Source organism: Sapajus apella, unplaced genomic scaffold, assembly GCF_009761245.1.
Source record: "Sapajus apella isolate SASKATOON/1434 unplaced genomic scaffold, GSC_monkey_1.0 scaffold79, whole genome shotgun sequence".
In the NCBI taxonomy this organism is placed as follows: Eukaryota; Metazoa; Chordata; class Mammalia; order Primates; family Cebidae; genus Sapajus; species Sapajus apella.
Window position 1 is genome coordinate 3,287,552 of NW_022437019.1, and position 17,223 is coordinate 3,304,774.

General features: G+C 37.7%; 1 protein-coding gene and 1 long non-coding RNA gene across 8 annotated transcripts in view; one reads left to right on the plus strand and one right to left on the minus strand.

Annotated features, from left to right (window-relative positions):
• The window catches only part of TENM2 (teneurin transmembrane protein 2), a 1,283,391-nt gene that overhangs the window by 1,022,373 nt on the left and 243,795 nt on the right, over positions 1–17,223 (minus strand). The gene's annotated exons all lie outside the window — the stretch shown is intronic.
• Positions 1,242–16,923, plus strand: LOC116533119. The gene is made up of 3 exons (XR_004261090.1): positions 1,242–1,476; positions 9,166–9,168; positions 16,912–16,923. It is a non-coding gene; the product is annotated as an uncharacterized LOC116533119 (long non-coding RNA).

Here is a 17,223-nt window from a genome sequence, read left to right on the forward strand (position 1 = left end):
CCATGAAAAATAACAAAATACATAGGAATTAATTTAACCAAGAAGATGAAAGATCTCCACAAGGAAAACCAAAAGGCACTCATGAAATAAATTAAAGAGGACACAGACAAATGGAAAGACATCCCATGCTCAGGGATTAGAACAATTAATATTGTTAAAACAACCATACTGCCCAAAGCCATCTGCAGATTCAATGTGATCACTATCAAAATACTAAGTAATTTTTTGCAGAAATAAAAAAGTCCTAAAATTTGTACTGAACAAAAATAAATAGCCACAGTAATGCTCAGGAAAGCTAGAGGTATCACACTACCCTATTTCCAAATATATCACAAGGCTATAGTAACCAAAACAGCATGATGTTGGCATTAATGTAGACACATAAACCAATGGAACAGAGCACAAAATGCAGAAATAAGCTCACATATTTACAGCCAGCTGATCTTTGACAAAGCCAGTAAGACCATATGCTGCAGAAAGAACACTTTCTTCAATAAATGATACTGGGAAAATCAATAATCATATGCAGAATAATGAGACTGGATACTTATCTCTCATCCCATATAACAATCAACTCAAGATAGGTTAAAGACAAATTCAGATCCCAAACCATAAAGCCGCTAGATGAAAACAGAAAAAAAAAACTCTTCAGGATATTGGCCTAGACAAATATTTTATGGCTATGACCTCAAAAGCACAGGCAACAAAAAATAAATAGACAAATGGGACTATATTCAACTAGAAAGCTTCTGCACAGCAGAAGAAACAATCAACAGAGTGAAGAGGCAACCTTTTTGAAGGGAAGAAAAAATTTGTGAACTACTCATCAAACAAGGGATGAATATCCAGAATATTCAAGGAACTCAAACACAACCATACAAAAAGAAATAATCCCATTAAAAAATGGGCAAAGAACATGAATAGACACTGCTCAACGTCACTAATCATCAGGGAAATGCGAACCAAAACCATAAAGAGAGATCAACTTAACACTAGTCGAAATAGCTACTATTATAAAGACAACAAATATCAGATGTTGGCAAGGTTGTGGGGAAAAGGGAACACACACACTGTTGATGAGAATGTAAATGAGCATGGCCGCTATGGATAACAGTATGGAGATTTTTCCAAAACTAAAAATAGAGCTGCCAAACAATCCAGTAATGCCACTACTGGGTATTTATTCAGAGGAAAATAAATCAATATTATCAAAAGGGTGCCAGCATGTTTATTGCAGCACTATTTGTAATAGCAAAAATTTGGAATCAGGCTAAGTAAGTATCTATCAGTGGATAAATAGGTAAAAAGAAAAAGTTGTATATGAACACAATGAAACGTTATCTGGCCATAAAAAGAATGAAATCATGTCATTTGCAGCAACATGGATAAAACCGGAGGTCATTATGTTAAATGAAAAAAGTCAGGCACAGAAAGACAAATATTGTTTGTTCTCATTCATATATGGGAGCTACAAAAGTTGATCACATGAGTTAGAAAGTGTAATGACAGATACCAGAGACTGAGGAGGGTGTATGGGGGTGGGGGTATGGGAGCGCTAAAGAGAGGTTGTTTAATGGGTTCAAACAAAGAAGTAGATAGAAGGAATAAAAGTTCTAATAATCCAAGGAAGACTAGGGTGTCTATAGTTAACAATTATTGTATCTTTCAAAGCAGCTAAAAACGGGGACCTGAAATGTACTCAACAAATAGAAATAAAATATACTTGGGTGATGGACACTCTAAGCATCCAGACTTGATCATTACGTATTTTTTGCATGTAACAACATTTCACAAGTACCCCATGAATATGTAAAAATATAATGCGTGTCACAAAAATCCTATTCAAAGGCTATTTTCTTCCTAATATCTAGCCTTAGTTGTCCCTTACCATAATTTTTCTAAAATTCACATGTAATTTAAGTTACGTGTGAAATAATGACATGCACATAGAAAGGACATCAAATGGCTGCATTTTATGTGTCTGTTAATATATCTGCATATTTCTTCATTTCCCACTTTTTTGCAAAAATTTATTTGAAGCAGCTTTTGCAATGCTTTTAGAATACATTAACAATTGTGGGGAATGGGAGCTGAAAGAAAATAAGGTGAATGGAAACAACAACAGAAAGGAATGAAGGTCATCTTTGTGAACTAGGTTGTAAATAGTTCTGGTCAAAGCTTAAGGTGGACTATAGATTTATTGTCCACGTTTCCTAGCAGCCAAAGCAAAGAGAATTATAGGCGCTGTACACTGTCCATAAAAGAAAAGTGTTTCATTTTTCCAGACACTGATTAATCTTTATAAAGAAGAAAGCTATTAGCTGTGATAGGCAACATCTTCCTCTAAGTCATTATATCTAACAATGTATTTTATGTTATTACTTCTAAAAGTTTACATCAGTGCAATCTGATAACATAATAAATCACAATTTTGCAAAGGCAATTCTACAAGGAACCAAAACTGTGCAATACAAAATGAGCATTTTAGCAAAAGAAGGCCTTTTTGGGAGTCTTCTCTAGATAGTACTTCTGACCACTGTGTTTTGAATATAATTTATAAAAAGTTTAAGGTTGGCCAGGCACGGTGGCTCATGCCTGTAATCCCAGCACTTTGGGAAGCTGAGGTGGGCAGATCATGAAGTCAAGAGATCGAGACCAGCCTGGCCAACATAGTGAAACCCCATCCCTACTAAAAATACAAAAATTATCTGGGCATGGTGGCATCTCCTGTAGTTCCAGTTACTTGGGATGCTGAGGCAGGAGAATCGCTTGAACCCAGGAGGCAGAGGTTGCAATGAGCCGAGAGTATGCCATTGTACTCTAGCCTGGTGACAGAGGGAGACTCCATCCAAAAAACAAGAAGTTTAAGATTGTATTCAAACACTAAAGCCTGATGTGTCAACATCCTCCATTGTGCATGGGAAGGCAGACTCATTTGCTTGGCCATCATCTGTGCAGAGGGATCATTCTGATCTTTTTATTACAAATACAAATCTAAATTAAGACACATGCTTTGAGATGCTGAAACTCCATTTCTAATGGCAATTGAAAAAAGTCCCTTTCAGCTGGGCCAATGTTTTTCTAAGGAAACAGTTCTTAGTCAGCTTTAACACTGGGATAAATAGTATTTATTGCATAATCCCAAATAATGTAGAATTGAGCTATGCAGCAAATTTTTCCTTAAATATGAAATTTCAATAAATATTCCACGGCATTTACTGTCCTCATCAGTCTTTCAAATAGATGTCTATAGGCAATGGTCACCTTCAACTTACCTACAATAGCTAGTATGTTGTATATGTGTGTCTTTAATGAGTACATTTAATCTGAGATATTAAACCAATACTACTGAATTTGGATGCAGAGAGAAGATAAGTTATAAAGCAGAAGATTCCTGGAGAGCTGAATTTCTACCTCCCACTCCTTACTGGTTGCATGGCATTGAACAAATACATCTTACTTCAGGTGTAAAGTTAGCGTTTTACTATATTGCAATGTGTTGCTTAGCATTCTTGCTAAAATTAAACGTGTGAATGTCACTAAAGTTTTTTAGTATGCTATAAATTTAGTATGCTACTTGCAGGTATTTGTTTTTCCTTGGATTCCTTAAAAAGATCACACTACTACAGGGATTAGCTCAAGAAAAAAAGAACTTGAACCATCAAGAGTCAATGGAAAGCAATCACCCGCAGATTCACATACACCTCATTTTCTCTTTACCTGCTTTTGCACGTGAGTATTGTACTGGCTCTATTTTATACTCCTAACCTTACTATGTTGGTTCTAGGCATAATGCACAAAAAAGGTCACTTCAGTATCCTAACTCTGAAAAATTCTTTTCATTGCTTTTCTCTTCATTTGCCATATCTGCTTATTTACCACAAGCTTATCATTTACTTCGGGGCTGACGGGCAGTTACCTCCACATTTGCCTTTCCAATTCATTTCCGTGACTAGACTCTAAGCCCCCCAAAATCAGGGACCTTATCCGTTGGCATCATGGCTACATCCCTTAACCCTTATAAAGTGTATGGTATGGCCAGGTGAGGTGGCTCATGCCTATAATCCCAGCACTTTGGGAGGCTGAAGTGGGTAGATCACCTGAGGCTGAGAGTTTGAGATCAGCCTGGCCAATACGGTAAAAAACTGTCTTTACTAGAAATACAAAAATTAGCCGGGCTCACTAGCCCTGTTGTATGTATCTGTGTTTAACGAGTACATTTAATCTGAGATATTAAACCAAAAGTACTGAATTGGGATGCAGAAAGAAGATAAGGTATAAAGCAGAAGGTTCCTGGAGAGCTGGATTCCTGGATTCCTGGTGCACACCTGTAATTCCAGCTACTCAGGAGGCTGAGGCAGGAGAATCGTTTGAACCAGGAAGGCAGAGATTGCAGTGAGCTGAGATTGTGCCACTGTACTCCAGTTTGGGTGCAACAGAGCAAGACTTCATCTCAAAAAAAAAAAAAAGTATATGATACACAGAGGGCATTCAATAAAGGGCTGTGGCTAAGGTTCTTATTTATTTGTTTATATTAGATTACTATTATCAGCCAATTTTTCAGACAAATAACTTGAGAGTCCAACAGATGATGTAATTTGCCAAAAAAGCTAACGTGGCAGGGCTGAGATTTGAACACAGTCCTGTCTGGCCATTATGACCATGCTACGAGTCATTTGCCTAAATGTGCTGCAGAAACTCTTTAAGAACACAGGAGCCCCTTGCAGCTCAGTGCCTCAGGTGTCACACATTGATTCTAATTTGTGATGTAATAGCCTGATAGGTTTATTATACATGTGAGCAGTAAAATAAAACAAGGTATGTTCTTGTTTTGCGTTATAAAGTACAGTCTTTTCAAATAATTTTTAAAATTACGTTGTCTACCATATTGTGAAAACACCACAAATTGGATGGTTAGCTTCCTTGTGACCATAAAGAAAAGGATAACACTATTGGCTGTAGGAATCATAGTGTCTATAATTGCCAAAAACTAACAAACACACAACTAAAAATGCATTCTTAAGAGAAGCATTTAATCTCATCACAAGACTTAAGAGTCTCCTCCCCAGGACCCTTAATAAAGAGGTATCATCCAGGCCTCTTTTGTAGCACTGACTTTTGGGGAAACAAATGTTGGTGTTGGTACCAGTATAGTTCAAAGGGTCAGCAAACATCTATCTGACCCAAACCTCTGCACGGCAGAGACCCGGTCCATTTAGAGGTACGGTTCTCTTCTGTATATTCTCAAATCACATCTCCTTTGTGTGGAAAAATAAGATTTCATGCACAATCAAGTTTATCTACCTCAAATCAATAACAGCATTAAAACAGATATAAAAGAAATACAGTTAACCAATTTAAATATTATTGAAAGTCTTGTAGAACTACAGATATGCTGAATGTGAAATTTCCTAGTTGAAAGGTGTGTTGAAAGCGTTTCAGGCAACACTAGAATGCTTTCAAATGATGCGCAGCCACTTATGAAAACTATTCAGGTGCTTTCCCTAATCTGAAAGGGAGTGCTTTTTCATAGCATTAGTTTTATAATGAGCCTTTTCAGGCAAATTTCAAAGGGTGCATGGTTCACATACTTTAAACTAAATTCACTCATAATTTAGCATCCGACAAAAGCTAATGCTTAATTGTCTCTAAAGAGGCTATAGAAGGAAAACATTTTCCTTATTCACAAACACAGGGCTAAACAGTGGAGCTTCCCTCCATTAACATCCTTCCTAATTTTCATAAGAACAATGGCCCTGTAAAGAGCTGGTCACAAGGAAGCCGAGACTCTTTGCACATGGCTTTGCACAATATTGCCTGCTAGCCCTGGTCTGATCACCCTCAGAGACAACTTCAACACAGAGGCTAGAAGGGGTCAAGATTTGTAATCTCTGTTACCATTGATATATCCAAGTTTTTTTTGTTTGGTTTGGTTTTGCTTTTTTGTTTGTTTTGAAGCTGGGCCTTGCTCTATCATTCCAGCTGGAGTTCAATGGCGCCATCATAGCTCACTGCAGCCTGGGAGTCCTGGGCTCAAGTGATCCTCCCAACTCAGCCTTGCAAAATGCTGGGATTACAGGCATGAGCCACCATGCCCTGGGTATCCAACAGTTTACTATTGGCTGAGGCCTTGAGAAATGTTATTTCAATTTGTTTAGCCCCACCTAACTTCTTCAATCTCAAAGAGAAGAGACCGTGTTTCTGATTTGATAGATAATCAATTATCACATTGATTAACAGCACACACAGACTCAAAAAAGCCAGAGGATTGGCTTCAAAATCTTTGCCACTTCCTATGTGACATTAGGCAAGTAAATTTCAATTCTCTGTGCTTCAACCGGCTCATCTGTAAAACAGGAATAATTAGAGTGTAATTCTTCTAGGACCACAATGAGTATTGTAGAAGTTCATATACATCAAGAACTGAAAACAATACTCACGTTTTGCCTAAGGAAGTGCTATGTATATCTTAACTACCATCATTCTTCTCATTATTATTACATTCCTCCCGACTGTCACATACTGGGTCTCTTGGAAAAGCAACAAGTTGTTTTCTTTTATTCATTTATTTTTTTCTTTGCTTGTGTGTCTTTCCATTAGTAACACCCCTGGAAAAATCTTCAGATGCTCCATTTTTCCTTTCATGCTAAAACTTTTGCCAAGTTGTTAAGGCACAAATGTCTTCTGAGATGTGTGGAGCTGGAGAGAGGAAATCCTTCTAAAGAGCTGAAACCCAGGAGACGGCAGCTCCCTCAGAAGATGGCATGTTAAAATACAATGTTTTGAGAAAGCCCTTTTAAAAACACAGAAACTTTGAACCTACCTGCTTCTGAGAAAAGTGTAGAAATAATCAACCAGAAAGGGGGGAAATTTTTTAAATTTTTAAAAATCCCGCTCTTATAAAGCTTTTAAATTCTCAAGTAATTTTCATAATTGTGACACTTGGCACAATTTGAGAGTATCTTATATTGATTCTCAGATTTTAAGACAACAATCATTACATTATTATGTGCAGCCTAAGCAGTGTAGCATAACCTCCTAATTAGGATAAAAAACAGAGCCAGGAGCAACCCTGGAAAGTCACAACAAGTCAATATTTTTAATAAGGATTAATTAAAAAAAAAACTCTACAAGGTTGTATTAGAGGCAGTTCTGGCATGTCTATTGATTAACAGTTGGCATTACATCTCATAAAGGGCTCATTATGGAAAGCATCAATCTCAGCACGATGTTTTCCCCTCTTAAATACTATTGATTTGTTTTGATGTGTTTTTTTAAGCACAGTTTGGGAACTGAGAAGATTAAGACCTGGGTCCTGGCATTGCCCATCACATTAAGGGAGACCCATTAGAAATGGCAAAGAGGAATAATATCTTCTGCTTCTCCTGACAGCTGGCTTCTGTGGACTTCCCAGGCTGGCAGAGGATACCTGCTCAACCATCTTCTCCACTCAGCTCTCTTTCATATATATATCCCACATATTACATATATTATATATATCATTTATCACATACATATTCTCATTATATATATATATATATATATATATGTGTGTGTGTGTGTGTGTGTGTGTGTGTGTGTGTGTGTGTGTGTGTGAAATTTACATGCAAATAAACAACAATACCATTTGGAAACAACTTCCACTGCCCTTCCGAACACTGCAGTGCTAGGAATCTGCAGGAAGACGGCACAGCTCGACCACAGGTGCCTGCGCCTTATGAATATGCAGCTCTGACATTTGAAACTCTTCAGCAGATTTCACAACCCCTTTCTTCATTGACACCAATTCACTCCCAATCACAAGGGTTTTCAAGTAAACAGCATTGGTTAGAAGCTGCTGCAAATACTTCCTAAAGTAATCTCAGTCCATGCTTCTTAAGATTGCAGACTGATCCCCTTAATAATATTTTAAATATGGAGAAACCTCTATTCTTTTTTTAATCATAATTTTTTTAAAGTCTATGTGGTTGATGCTAGGTGGCAGTGCTGTGTAATTAAAACTCCAAAGGATTCTGCTAGAACTTGTGACTCGGGTCACTTCCTTTTCTGCACACAATCATAAGGTATAATTATGAGGCAAGAATATTAGGATGTCATGGTTCTTTCTTAGAAACTCATTAAGAAATCATAGAAAAACTTTACTACTTTAAGGTCAGTAGTTTTCAAAAAAACTAAAATAGGATAAATCTATGTATACATGTTATACATTTTTGATGACCAAATTCGTATCAATAATTTATTAGAAAAATGTAATATTTAGATAAAACAAATTATATGTTTCGGTTGTCTGAGACATCATGTACATACAATTTCACAAGGCATCATTAGTATTCTTTTTTTTAGATGTGTCCTACGCTGGAGTGCAGTGGTGTGACCTTGGCTCACTGCAGTCTCCGCCTCCTTAGCTGAAGCAATTTTTCTACCTCAGCCTCCCAAGTAGCTGGGACTACAGATGTACACTACCACGCCTGGCTAATTTTTATATTTTTAGTAGAGACAGGGGTTCCACCACGTTAGCCAGGCTGGTCTCAAACTCCTGGCCTCAAGTGATCCGCCAGCCTTGACCTCCAAAATGCTGGGATTACAGGCATGAGCCATCACTCCTGGCCCCTGTAATTTTTTAATGATACGAAAAAAATTAATTTCCCCCCCAAACAAAATTTTTAATGATGGGAAAAGCTAAGGTACCTGCTATCTGGCTGCTAGACTGTAGCCATACTGGGAATAATTCATTCCTAATTCCTGAACTTCATATGCAGGCTAAATATAATGTTAGGTATGATGGGGAGACAGAGGTGTACAATTTATGGTCCTCATACTTAAGGATGTTGCATTGTAGAAGAGGAGACTAAATAGCCAATAGACAATGCGGAATGTAAGTGTCAGACTTGCAAGATGGCACACAGCAATCTGGGCAAGATGACTCAGGATTGAAAGACTTTGAGACTCGCCTCTGTTCCTTCTTCCTCCTGGGGACATCCTTTCCCTATAAATAATCTCTGAAAAAAATATCCATCCAATTACTTTTTGTCTGCACTGAATTTCCTCCCACAGAGTAGGTGGAAGCAAGGCTGGCCTGGCTGGAGTTCGAATCGGGACTTTGAAATGTGACTTCCTTAGCTTTTCCATTCCAGCTCTAGCCTTTACTAGGTATGTGACATTCAGCAAGTGACTAAACCTCTGTTAGTCCTATCATGAAGGAAAGTAACCCTGTACCTACCTCTTATGATTACTGTCAGGAATAATGAGTACTAGCTCGCTTTTTGAGATGATAAAAAATAACTTCTAAAATTAGATTATGGAGACAGTTTTACCACTCTATAGATACATTGAAAACAGCAGGTGAATTTTATGATAGGTAAATTTACATCAATGATGCTGTTTAAAGGATGGATCAAAGATAAATCAACTGTGGTATATAACACAGACTACTGTTAAGTACTAAGAAAGAAAGAATCATTGATATGTGAAAATAAAAGTTAATGTATATAAAACGGCTTGGCCCCCAGTGTATGCACTGAAAATATGAGCTTATCTTTTGGCCCTTCAACCACAGGTTGCATGATCTTGAGAAAGTCACTTGGGACACTGGGAAAGCCTCTTCAGGCCTCTAGTCCTTCTCTTTGAAGTAAGACATTGGACTACATCCCCTATGATTGCTTTCAATTCCAAGATTATTCTAGATCCCAGGAAATGATTTCTGAGTCGTCCTAAACTCTTCTTCCAGAGTTTCCCCTTCCCACGAGGCACAGGCTCAGTAAGGTTGCTGCCTGGGAGCTCTCTGCCTAGTCCAGTTGGATGTAGAAGCTATTTTCCACCCAAAGATTCATTCTTACTTTCACTCACTTTATGGAGCCTGAACTGCATTTGAGTTGTGGAAAAAAAAGAGAGACTATCAGAGTATAGAACAGTTGTCTTCAATTTTGGCTGCACATTAGAGTCACCAAGGCCACTTTCGGAAAACATATCAAAACTCACATCCTGTTCCCCACCAATTAATTCTAAATCTCTGGTGGGCCCTGGACAACTATTATTTTTCGAAAGCTTCTCAAGTGATTTCCATGCACAATGAAGCTTGTGAACCACTGCTACGTAAGTTCAAAGTGAGTAAGCTCACCTAGTTTTATCGGGGGCAAGAAGTACTATATGAACTGCATCTTGAAGGGCAGATAGAGATGAATGTATAGTTATAATGAGGGAAGAAAATTTCTAGGGAGGGCAGCACCTCTTTTCCATCTTATTCTAGAAGATGAAACGTTCCTAGAGAGACCTATATAAATAATCTAGGAAAGAAGCAGAAAGAAGTATATTCTAAAGGGATGGTAGGTAATCAAAATCCAGGTCAGGAGATTGGCAAGCAAAAAAACTTATGACTAAAGAAAGGGACAAGAAGAAAATACACTGCTGTGGTTACAGTTCCAGGCAATATGAGGAAAGTCCTGTGGCTAAGAGCTATGTCTGTACAATAAGGTAAATCTGTCTGCTGATAAGTCAACTTCACTGAATTCATCTTATTCACTCATTGGGTCTCTTAGTCTTCCTCCTCTGCTCCAAGTGACACCATATGTATTGCCAACCTCTAGTCTAACCCCAGAGTCCATCAATGCTAATCAAGTCAGAATGTCAACTCTACTTAATTGGAAGCCCCATTCACATTTTTCTTTTGCTCTTAGAGAGACCGAGGTAGCTGAAGAATATTGGTCATATACCCTAATCGAATATTGTGACAGTGATTTTGAGGTATAGACAAAGAAGGAAGCTGGCTAAGAAAAGAAAGGAGAGAGTCTTATATTTTGTGCCTTTGAATTACCAGAAAATGGAGGAAGATTCTGAATTGTAATTTTCATTAGTTCACAAAAGACTTAACGTTCTTCTGGATAATTAAGGACTGACTACACATTTTTCTGTAGAGATCTGTTGCCTAGAGATCCCTGCAGTGGAATGTTATAGGCAGCTAGCACCACCTTTGAAGGTTACCTGTTAAATTTTCAGGAATTTCATGAGTTACTTGACTTCAGCCTGAAATTGGTCATGGTAGAAGTATTTGCAATATGAAATTGGGGCAAATCCTGCAAATCAGGGCTCCTCCAATCAGAGCACATTTTTAAACATTTACCACCACACGGCAGTTTCAGGACTGCAGCTTTGCCCAGCTCTTGTTGTTTGTAGACTACAATGCGAATGGGTTTCCCGGAAATCACCAGGTACATTTTTCCTCCCATGTTGATCGACATTATGGCCCTGCATCCCTTTGTTGATGTTTTTTAGCTAGAATAGTAGGCCTATTATTCCACTTCTGTTCAAATAATCAATGCTTGTGAAAATGGCCCATAGTGGCCAACTTGGCAAATCACTGGCCATAAGCTTTGCAGTGGTTTTCAAATACTAATCCATAAGTAGGTCATTTTTATACAAACTGCAATTCCTGAAGACTTCACATATTTCAAAACTCATGCAATCAAAGGTAAATTTTCCCATAGGAATATAGATCTGCAACCATTAGTAGCACCTATTTGTTTTATACATACTTTTAATTTTCTCAATATTGTTTCCAATATTTCATAGAGGCTACTCACCTAAATTAACAATATAAGGTACATTGCTGGTTGTTAGATGCTTCTCACAAAATTATCATTACATGCAATCTCCTTTTTAATGTTAGTGATTTTAAGGAGCATTTTTCAACATGGATGACAGCATCACCATTTGCTATAGACTGAATGTTTATGCCCTCCCCATTCATATGTTGAAACCTAACCCCCAATGGATTAGCATTACTAAGCGGGGCCTTTGGGAGGTGACTGGTCCATGAGGGCAGAGTGCTCATGAATGGAATTAGTATCTTCATAAAAGATACCCGGGATAACTCCCTTATCCCTTCTGCCTGGGGAGGAGACAGCAAGAGAAATCAGGATGTTAGTCCCCACCAGACCCCTATCTTGTACTTCTCAGCCTCCAACTCTGCAAGAAAAAATTATGTTGTTTACAAGCCACCTAGTCCATGGTATTTTTTTGCAGTAGCCCACCTGAGACATCATTTAATGACTGCCTTGATGGCATATATACAAAATACCTAGGAACACTGAACATTACACAGGCATAGCAATAATTACCAAAATTATTTGTATATAAAAAATAGTGTGATTCAATGATATGAAACACCAGGTACTTGGAATTACTAAGTAAACTAGTTTAGCTGGTGGTAAAGGATAATGCATCTGGTCTGCCAACTTTAAAATTGTAAATATCCATTTTTATCTGAGAAATCATATTATTTCCAATTTTGCATATAATATACACTGTCTTGGTATATCTACATTGTCCTATTTCAAACTCATATAAAATGTCACATACTAGAATAACCTGCGATACTTGTTAAAGACGTAAATCCCCCGGCTCTTCTCCTATGTACATATGGAGTATGGTGCATTTTTGACAAGCACCCCAGATAACATCAGAAAATTCTGGTATGGGTGGCATATGTGGTTCAATGAAATATTGATCTAATTCCTCTACCTTTTGAAAATCCAAGCTGGAAAATCCTTCAGTGAAAGGTTTCAGCTTACATAAAATGAAGCAGATTTATTTTTATACAGTTACGTTTACCTTTGTATAAACCAAATATACTGGAAATATATTTCATCATCAGGGGAATGGTTCAGTAAGCCATGGCACAGCCATGAGCCAGAGGCCAGCTACCACTTTGCACCTTATCAGTCTTAAAAAGCTCTACAGGGACAGTGTTGTATTTGAAAGATTCATGCTACACCTCATTTTAATCATGGACACAATAACCCCCATCTCTTCAAAGTCATTTAGTAGTGAATTTTCAAGAATACATCAAGTAGATTTTCTCTGGGCCCATCTGTGCGGCACATTTATTTTCTGTGACTGTTTTGCTGAGCACAATGAAAACCTTGACTACTAATGAACAGGGACCCAGAGAACGGCCCAGCTGCTGCTGTGGCTTGATGCTGTTCTTGGAGAAAAAAGAATTCTTTTCACCTGGGGTGGCGGCTGCAGGTCTACGGAGCTATGGAAGCTTTTGAAGGAAAGCCTTTTCGTAGAGCTGTTTTTCTTCTTTCCCATCTTTGTCACGTGAAGACTAATTTCAAATATGGTCTCCAGGCTGTGAAGCCACAAAGCTAAAAGCTATCTTCTCATTGGGACCCCAAGCTCTGTGTTTGAATCAACAGAACTTGGGGTCCCAATGAAACATCAATGACTGAAGCTACAAGAAACGCTCTGATGTGGAAGCAATATTAATTTAGAGGTAAAGAACTAGGGCTTTAGAGACATAACCTCTATACCCTCAGTTTTATCATCGGCAAAATGAGACAAATAATACAATTTATCTTATAGGGTTATGGGGAAATTAAGATAAAAGATGTAAGGTTCTTAGTAAAGTGATGGAAAATGATAAATGTGCAATCTGTCAATATATTAAATGTGACATATTATATATAATAGTATATAATCAATATAATTTTAGCTATCATTGTTACTACTAAGAAGAGAAAAAACATCTATAATCTCATTGTGATCATGACCAGTCAGTCAATGCCTGGGGCTGCCAACTCTAAATCATTTTTTGCAAGCTACTACATATAGGGGAACACCCACTGCCCTCTGAGACTACAGTCTTCAGGATATAGGGTAATTTATTATGTTAGCACTGGTGCTTGCTGGGTTATCATACTGGTGAGAATGAGAGGAAAACTCATTCCTGAGCCAAGTACACTTCAACGTAGCATTGCAAATGATAAATATATTTCTAAGGAAACTCATATTATAGGCTGCTGCGTCTGTTATGCATAAGTGCATTATAAATGATTTTTTTTGGAGTCCACATAGACATCTCAATGATAGATGAGGATCAAATCATCTAATTTTATTAAGTCTTATAAAAGTGTTTCTGTAGCATCTTATCCTCAGAGTTAGTTCAATGTAGAATTTACAAACTATCACACATATTTTATCTGACTGGTTGAAACAATGTAGTTTTTTAACGTGTATAAAACCTTAGCAGGTTGATGGTAGGTTCAAGTTAGCCACAATAGTCACTGTGATTCTGTAGAAAGGTCCAAGAAACTAGTTTAACGAAAGCAGAAATGTGAGCAAGATGCTGTTTTTGAAGAAGAAATAAATCAGGTGACAAGAGATAAAATCAGAAGAAAGACCAAAAGTGAGATCCTAAAGTTTTTCCGAACTCAGAAGGCCTTGTTGGAACTTCCCCCGAGTCCCTCCCTTTCACAAGCTTGTCGGAGATATTTGTGTGTCCATCACTTCTCACATTCTACTCTTGACTCTATTTACTCTTCTGGGATTACAAGATAGTGAACTCCTGAAGGAGAGATAATACATTCTCATTTATATCTTTTTCCCCCAAAGTGCCCGGCACAAACTTTGTTCATGGTGTTTATTTAATCTGCTGCTGCAAAATTGAAGTGTGAACTGTATGCTTAAACTTCATAGAAAATGCATATAGAGGAAGGCATTTAAAAGTGCAATGAAAAGTGCAAACAGATTTGGCAGTTCAAGAATGGGTATTCATTTAGGCAAAGGGAAATTAATTTCTTTCTAGGTAGAACAAATTGTCTAATATTTAGAACTGCTTTGTAGAATATGATTGCTTTCTTCACGCATGCATTCGTTCACTTCATTACGGGAAAGAAGCATAGTACGGTAGTGAGAAATGAACTCTGGTGTGGACTGTTACTGTTCCAGCCTCTGTCAAGCACCATCAGCTAAGGGGTTAGATAAGTGACCTCTCTACACCTTGGTTTCCTAATGCGTGAAAGAGGAATAACAGTAACAACAATACCTACTTCATGAAGTTGTTTTGTGGGTTAAATGAAATAATCCATGCAATGTGCTACATATATTTAGCCCTGAATTCTATTTGAATCTATTCTGTTTATAGCACTGTACTGTTCACTGCATGGAATTTAAGACACCAGTGTATGGTTTCCTACACCTAGAAGTTTACAATATACAAGGCAACAAGACACCCAGGGAAAAGTTAATTGTATATGACTAAATGCCATGTTAATTCAGTGGCCACTGAGTGTTGATACAGTTGAATAAGGGAAGAGAACCATATATTTGCTGAGCCTTATGTCAGGCATTACTCAGAAAATGCAACCTTGCTTTTTAAAATAAGTTTTCTCTGTAGCAGTCTGGATTTTCACTGAACCCTGAGGAATGTGGGATTTCAAATTCTGGCACTTCAACAGAATTGGGGGAATCATGGGGAAAAGAAGGAGAATCATGAGGAAAGAAAAAGTGATTTTACAAAGAGCAGAAAATAATCTAAAATAAATTACTACTTGCCTTAAATGGGAAACTTCAAGCATTTGTCAATATAAGTTGAGGAATAACAATATTACTAAAACTTGCCAGGTGTGGTGGCTCACACCTGTAATCCCAGCACTTTGGGAGGTTGAGGCAGGTGGATCACTTGAGGTCAGGAGTTCTAGACCAGCCTGGCCAAACATGGTGAAACCCTGTCTCTAATAAAAATACAAAAATTAGCTAAGCATGGTGGCAGATGCCTATAATCCCAGCTACTTAGGAGGCTAAGTCAGGAGAATCACTTGAATCCAAGAAGCAGAGGCTGCAGTGAGCCGAGATTACACCACTGCACTCCAGCCTGATCAACTAACTTTTAAAAAATGTTTTCATATGCCAGGAAAGAAAAGTACTTCATATGCATTCTTTCATTTATTCCTCACAACAGATATATGAAGTAGGTAGTGTTATTTCCATTTTACACATAAGGAAAAAGGAATTTGAGGAATTTAAACAATTTACCCCAAATGCCAACATAGCGTGACTTCTACCACTAACCAAGAAATAAACATTTGTAGTTACAAAAACACTTGAGATGAAGGAAGATAACTTCCTGATTCTCCCAGTTGACACCTGTAGAAAGTCAGAAGCTATACATCCATTCTTTCCTCCTATCTAAGGCTGAAAGAAATCTCCACTGAGTAACCATGTTCTCATTCTGACCAGCAACTTGAATAAAACAAAAAAGTAAGTGAAATGGTTTCCAAGAGAGGAAATATGTTCCATTAAATGTTAGCATGGTTTGATGTCATTTTGGACATCAGGAATGATACTTACAGGCTGAGAGATCTCTGAAGACCAGATAAATCCAAGCACAGTAAAACAAAAGGGTGTCCATTAACTTCACTTAAATGGCACTGTCTCAAGATGTTCAGTTCAGTAAGGTTAAGCAAAATCCGTGTCACTTTACATCTTCTTAAATGAAAATCTTAGAAGAAAACCGTCCAACTCATGACAATATACCAAAATAAACTGACTTACAATCTAAATACTACGATAATATCTGTACTCTCTAAGCCTTAAGAAAATAATAATTAAGTCCATGTGGTTCTACTGTTTGTTTTGTTGTATGCTGACTTATTTATTTTATAGCACATTTCACTTCTAAGTTAGCAGCTCAAATTTGTGAGGCCATTCAATTGTTTTCTCCTCAAGATATGGAGCCTCAGAGGTTTTTACTCTAGACTTCTAAAGGGTGAGCCGTTTAGTATTAGCTGAAAATGATTAAAATAGACATTAAGGGCCGACCACAGTGGCTCAAGGTCTTTAATCCCAGCACTTTGGGAGGCCGAGGCGGGCAGATCATGATGTCAAGAGATTGAGATCATCCTGACCAACATGGTGAAACCCCCATCTCTACTAAAAATATAAAAATTAGCTAGTGCGGTGGCATGTGCCTGTAGTCCCAGCTACTTGGGAGGCTAAGGCAGTAGAATCACTTGAACCTGGGAGGTAGAGAGTGCAGTGTGCCGAGATCACACCACTGCACTCTTGACCTGATGACAGAGCAAGACTCTGTCTCAAAAAAAAAAGAAAAAAAGAAGACATTAAAGTATGTAGGTTTATCTTAGACAACCATATCTTTGCAAGGAATAAATGTTTCTTGTCATGAATATCAGAGACAACATGAAATGCCTGTCAAGGAGTAACTAAGAATGTACACATCAAATCATCTCTCTCTCTTTCTGACCCTTAACATGTACACATCCTTCCTAGAATTCATGTCTCTCACATAAGTTGATTACATATTATAAAAGGACGTTAATTCTTTCTTAAATGCAATGGCAGACTACATTAAGAATATACCTCAGTAGGGCAGTCTCAGTGGCTCATGCCTGTAATCCTAGCACTTTGGGAGGCTGAGGCAGGTGG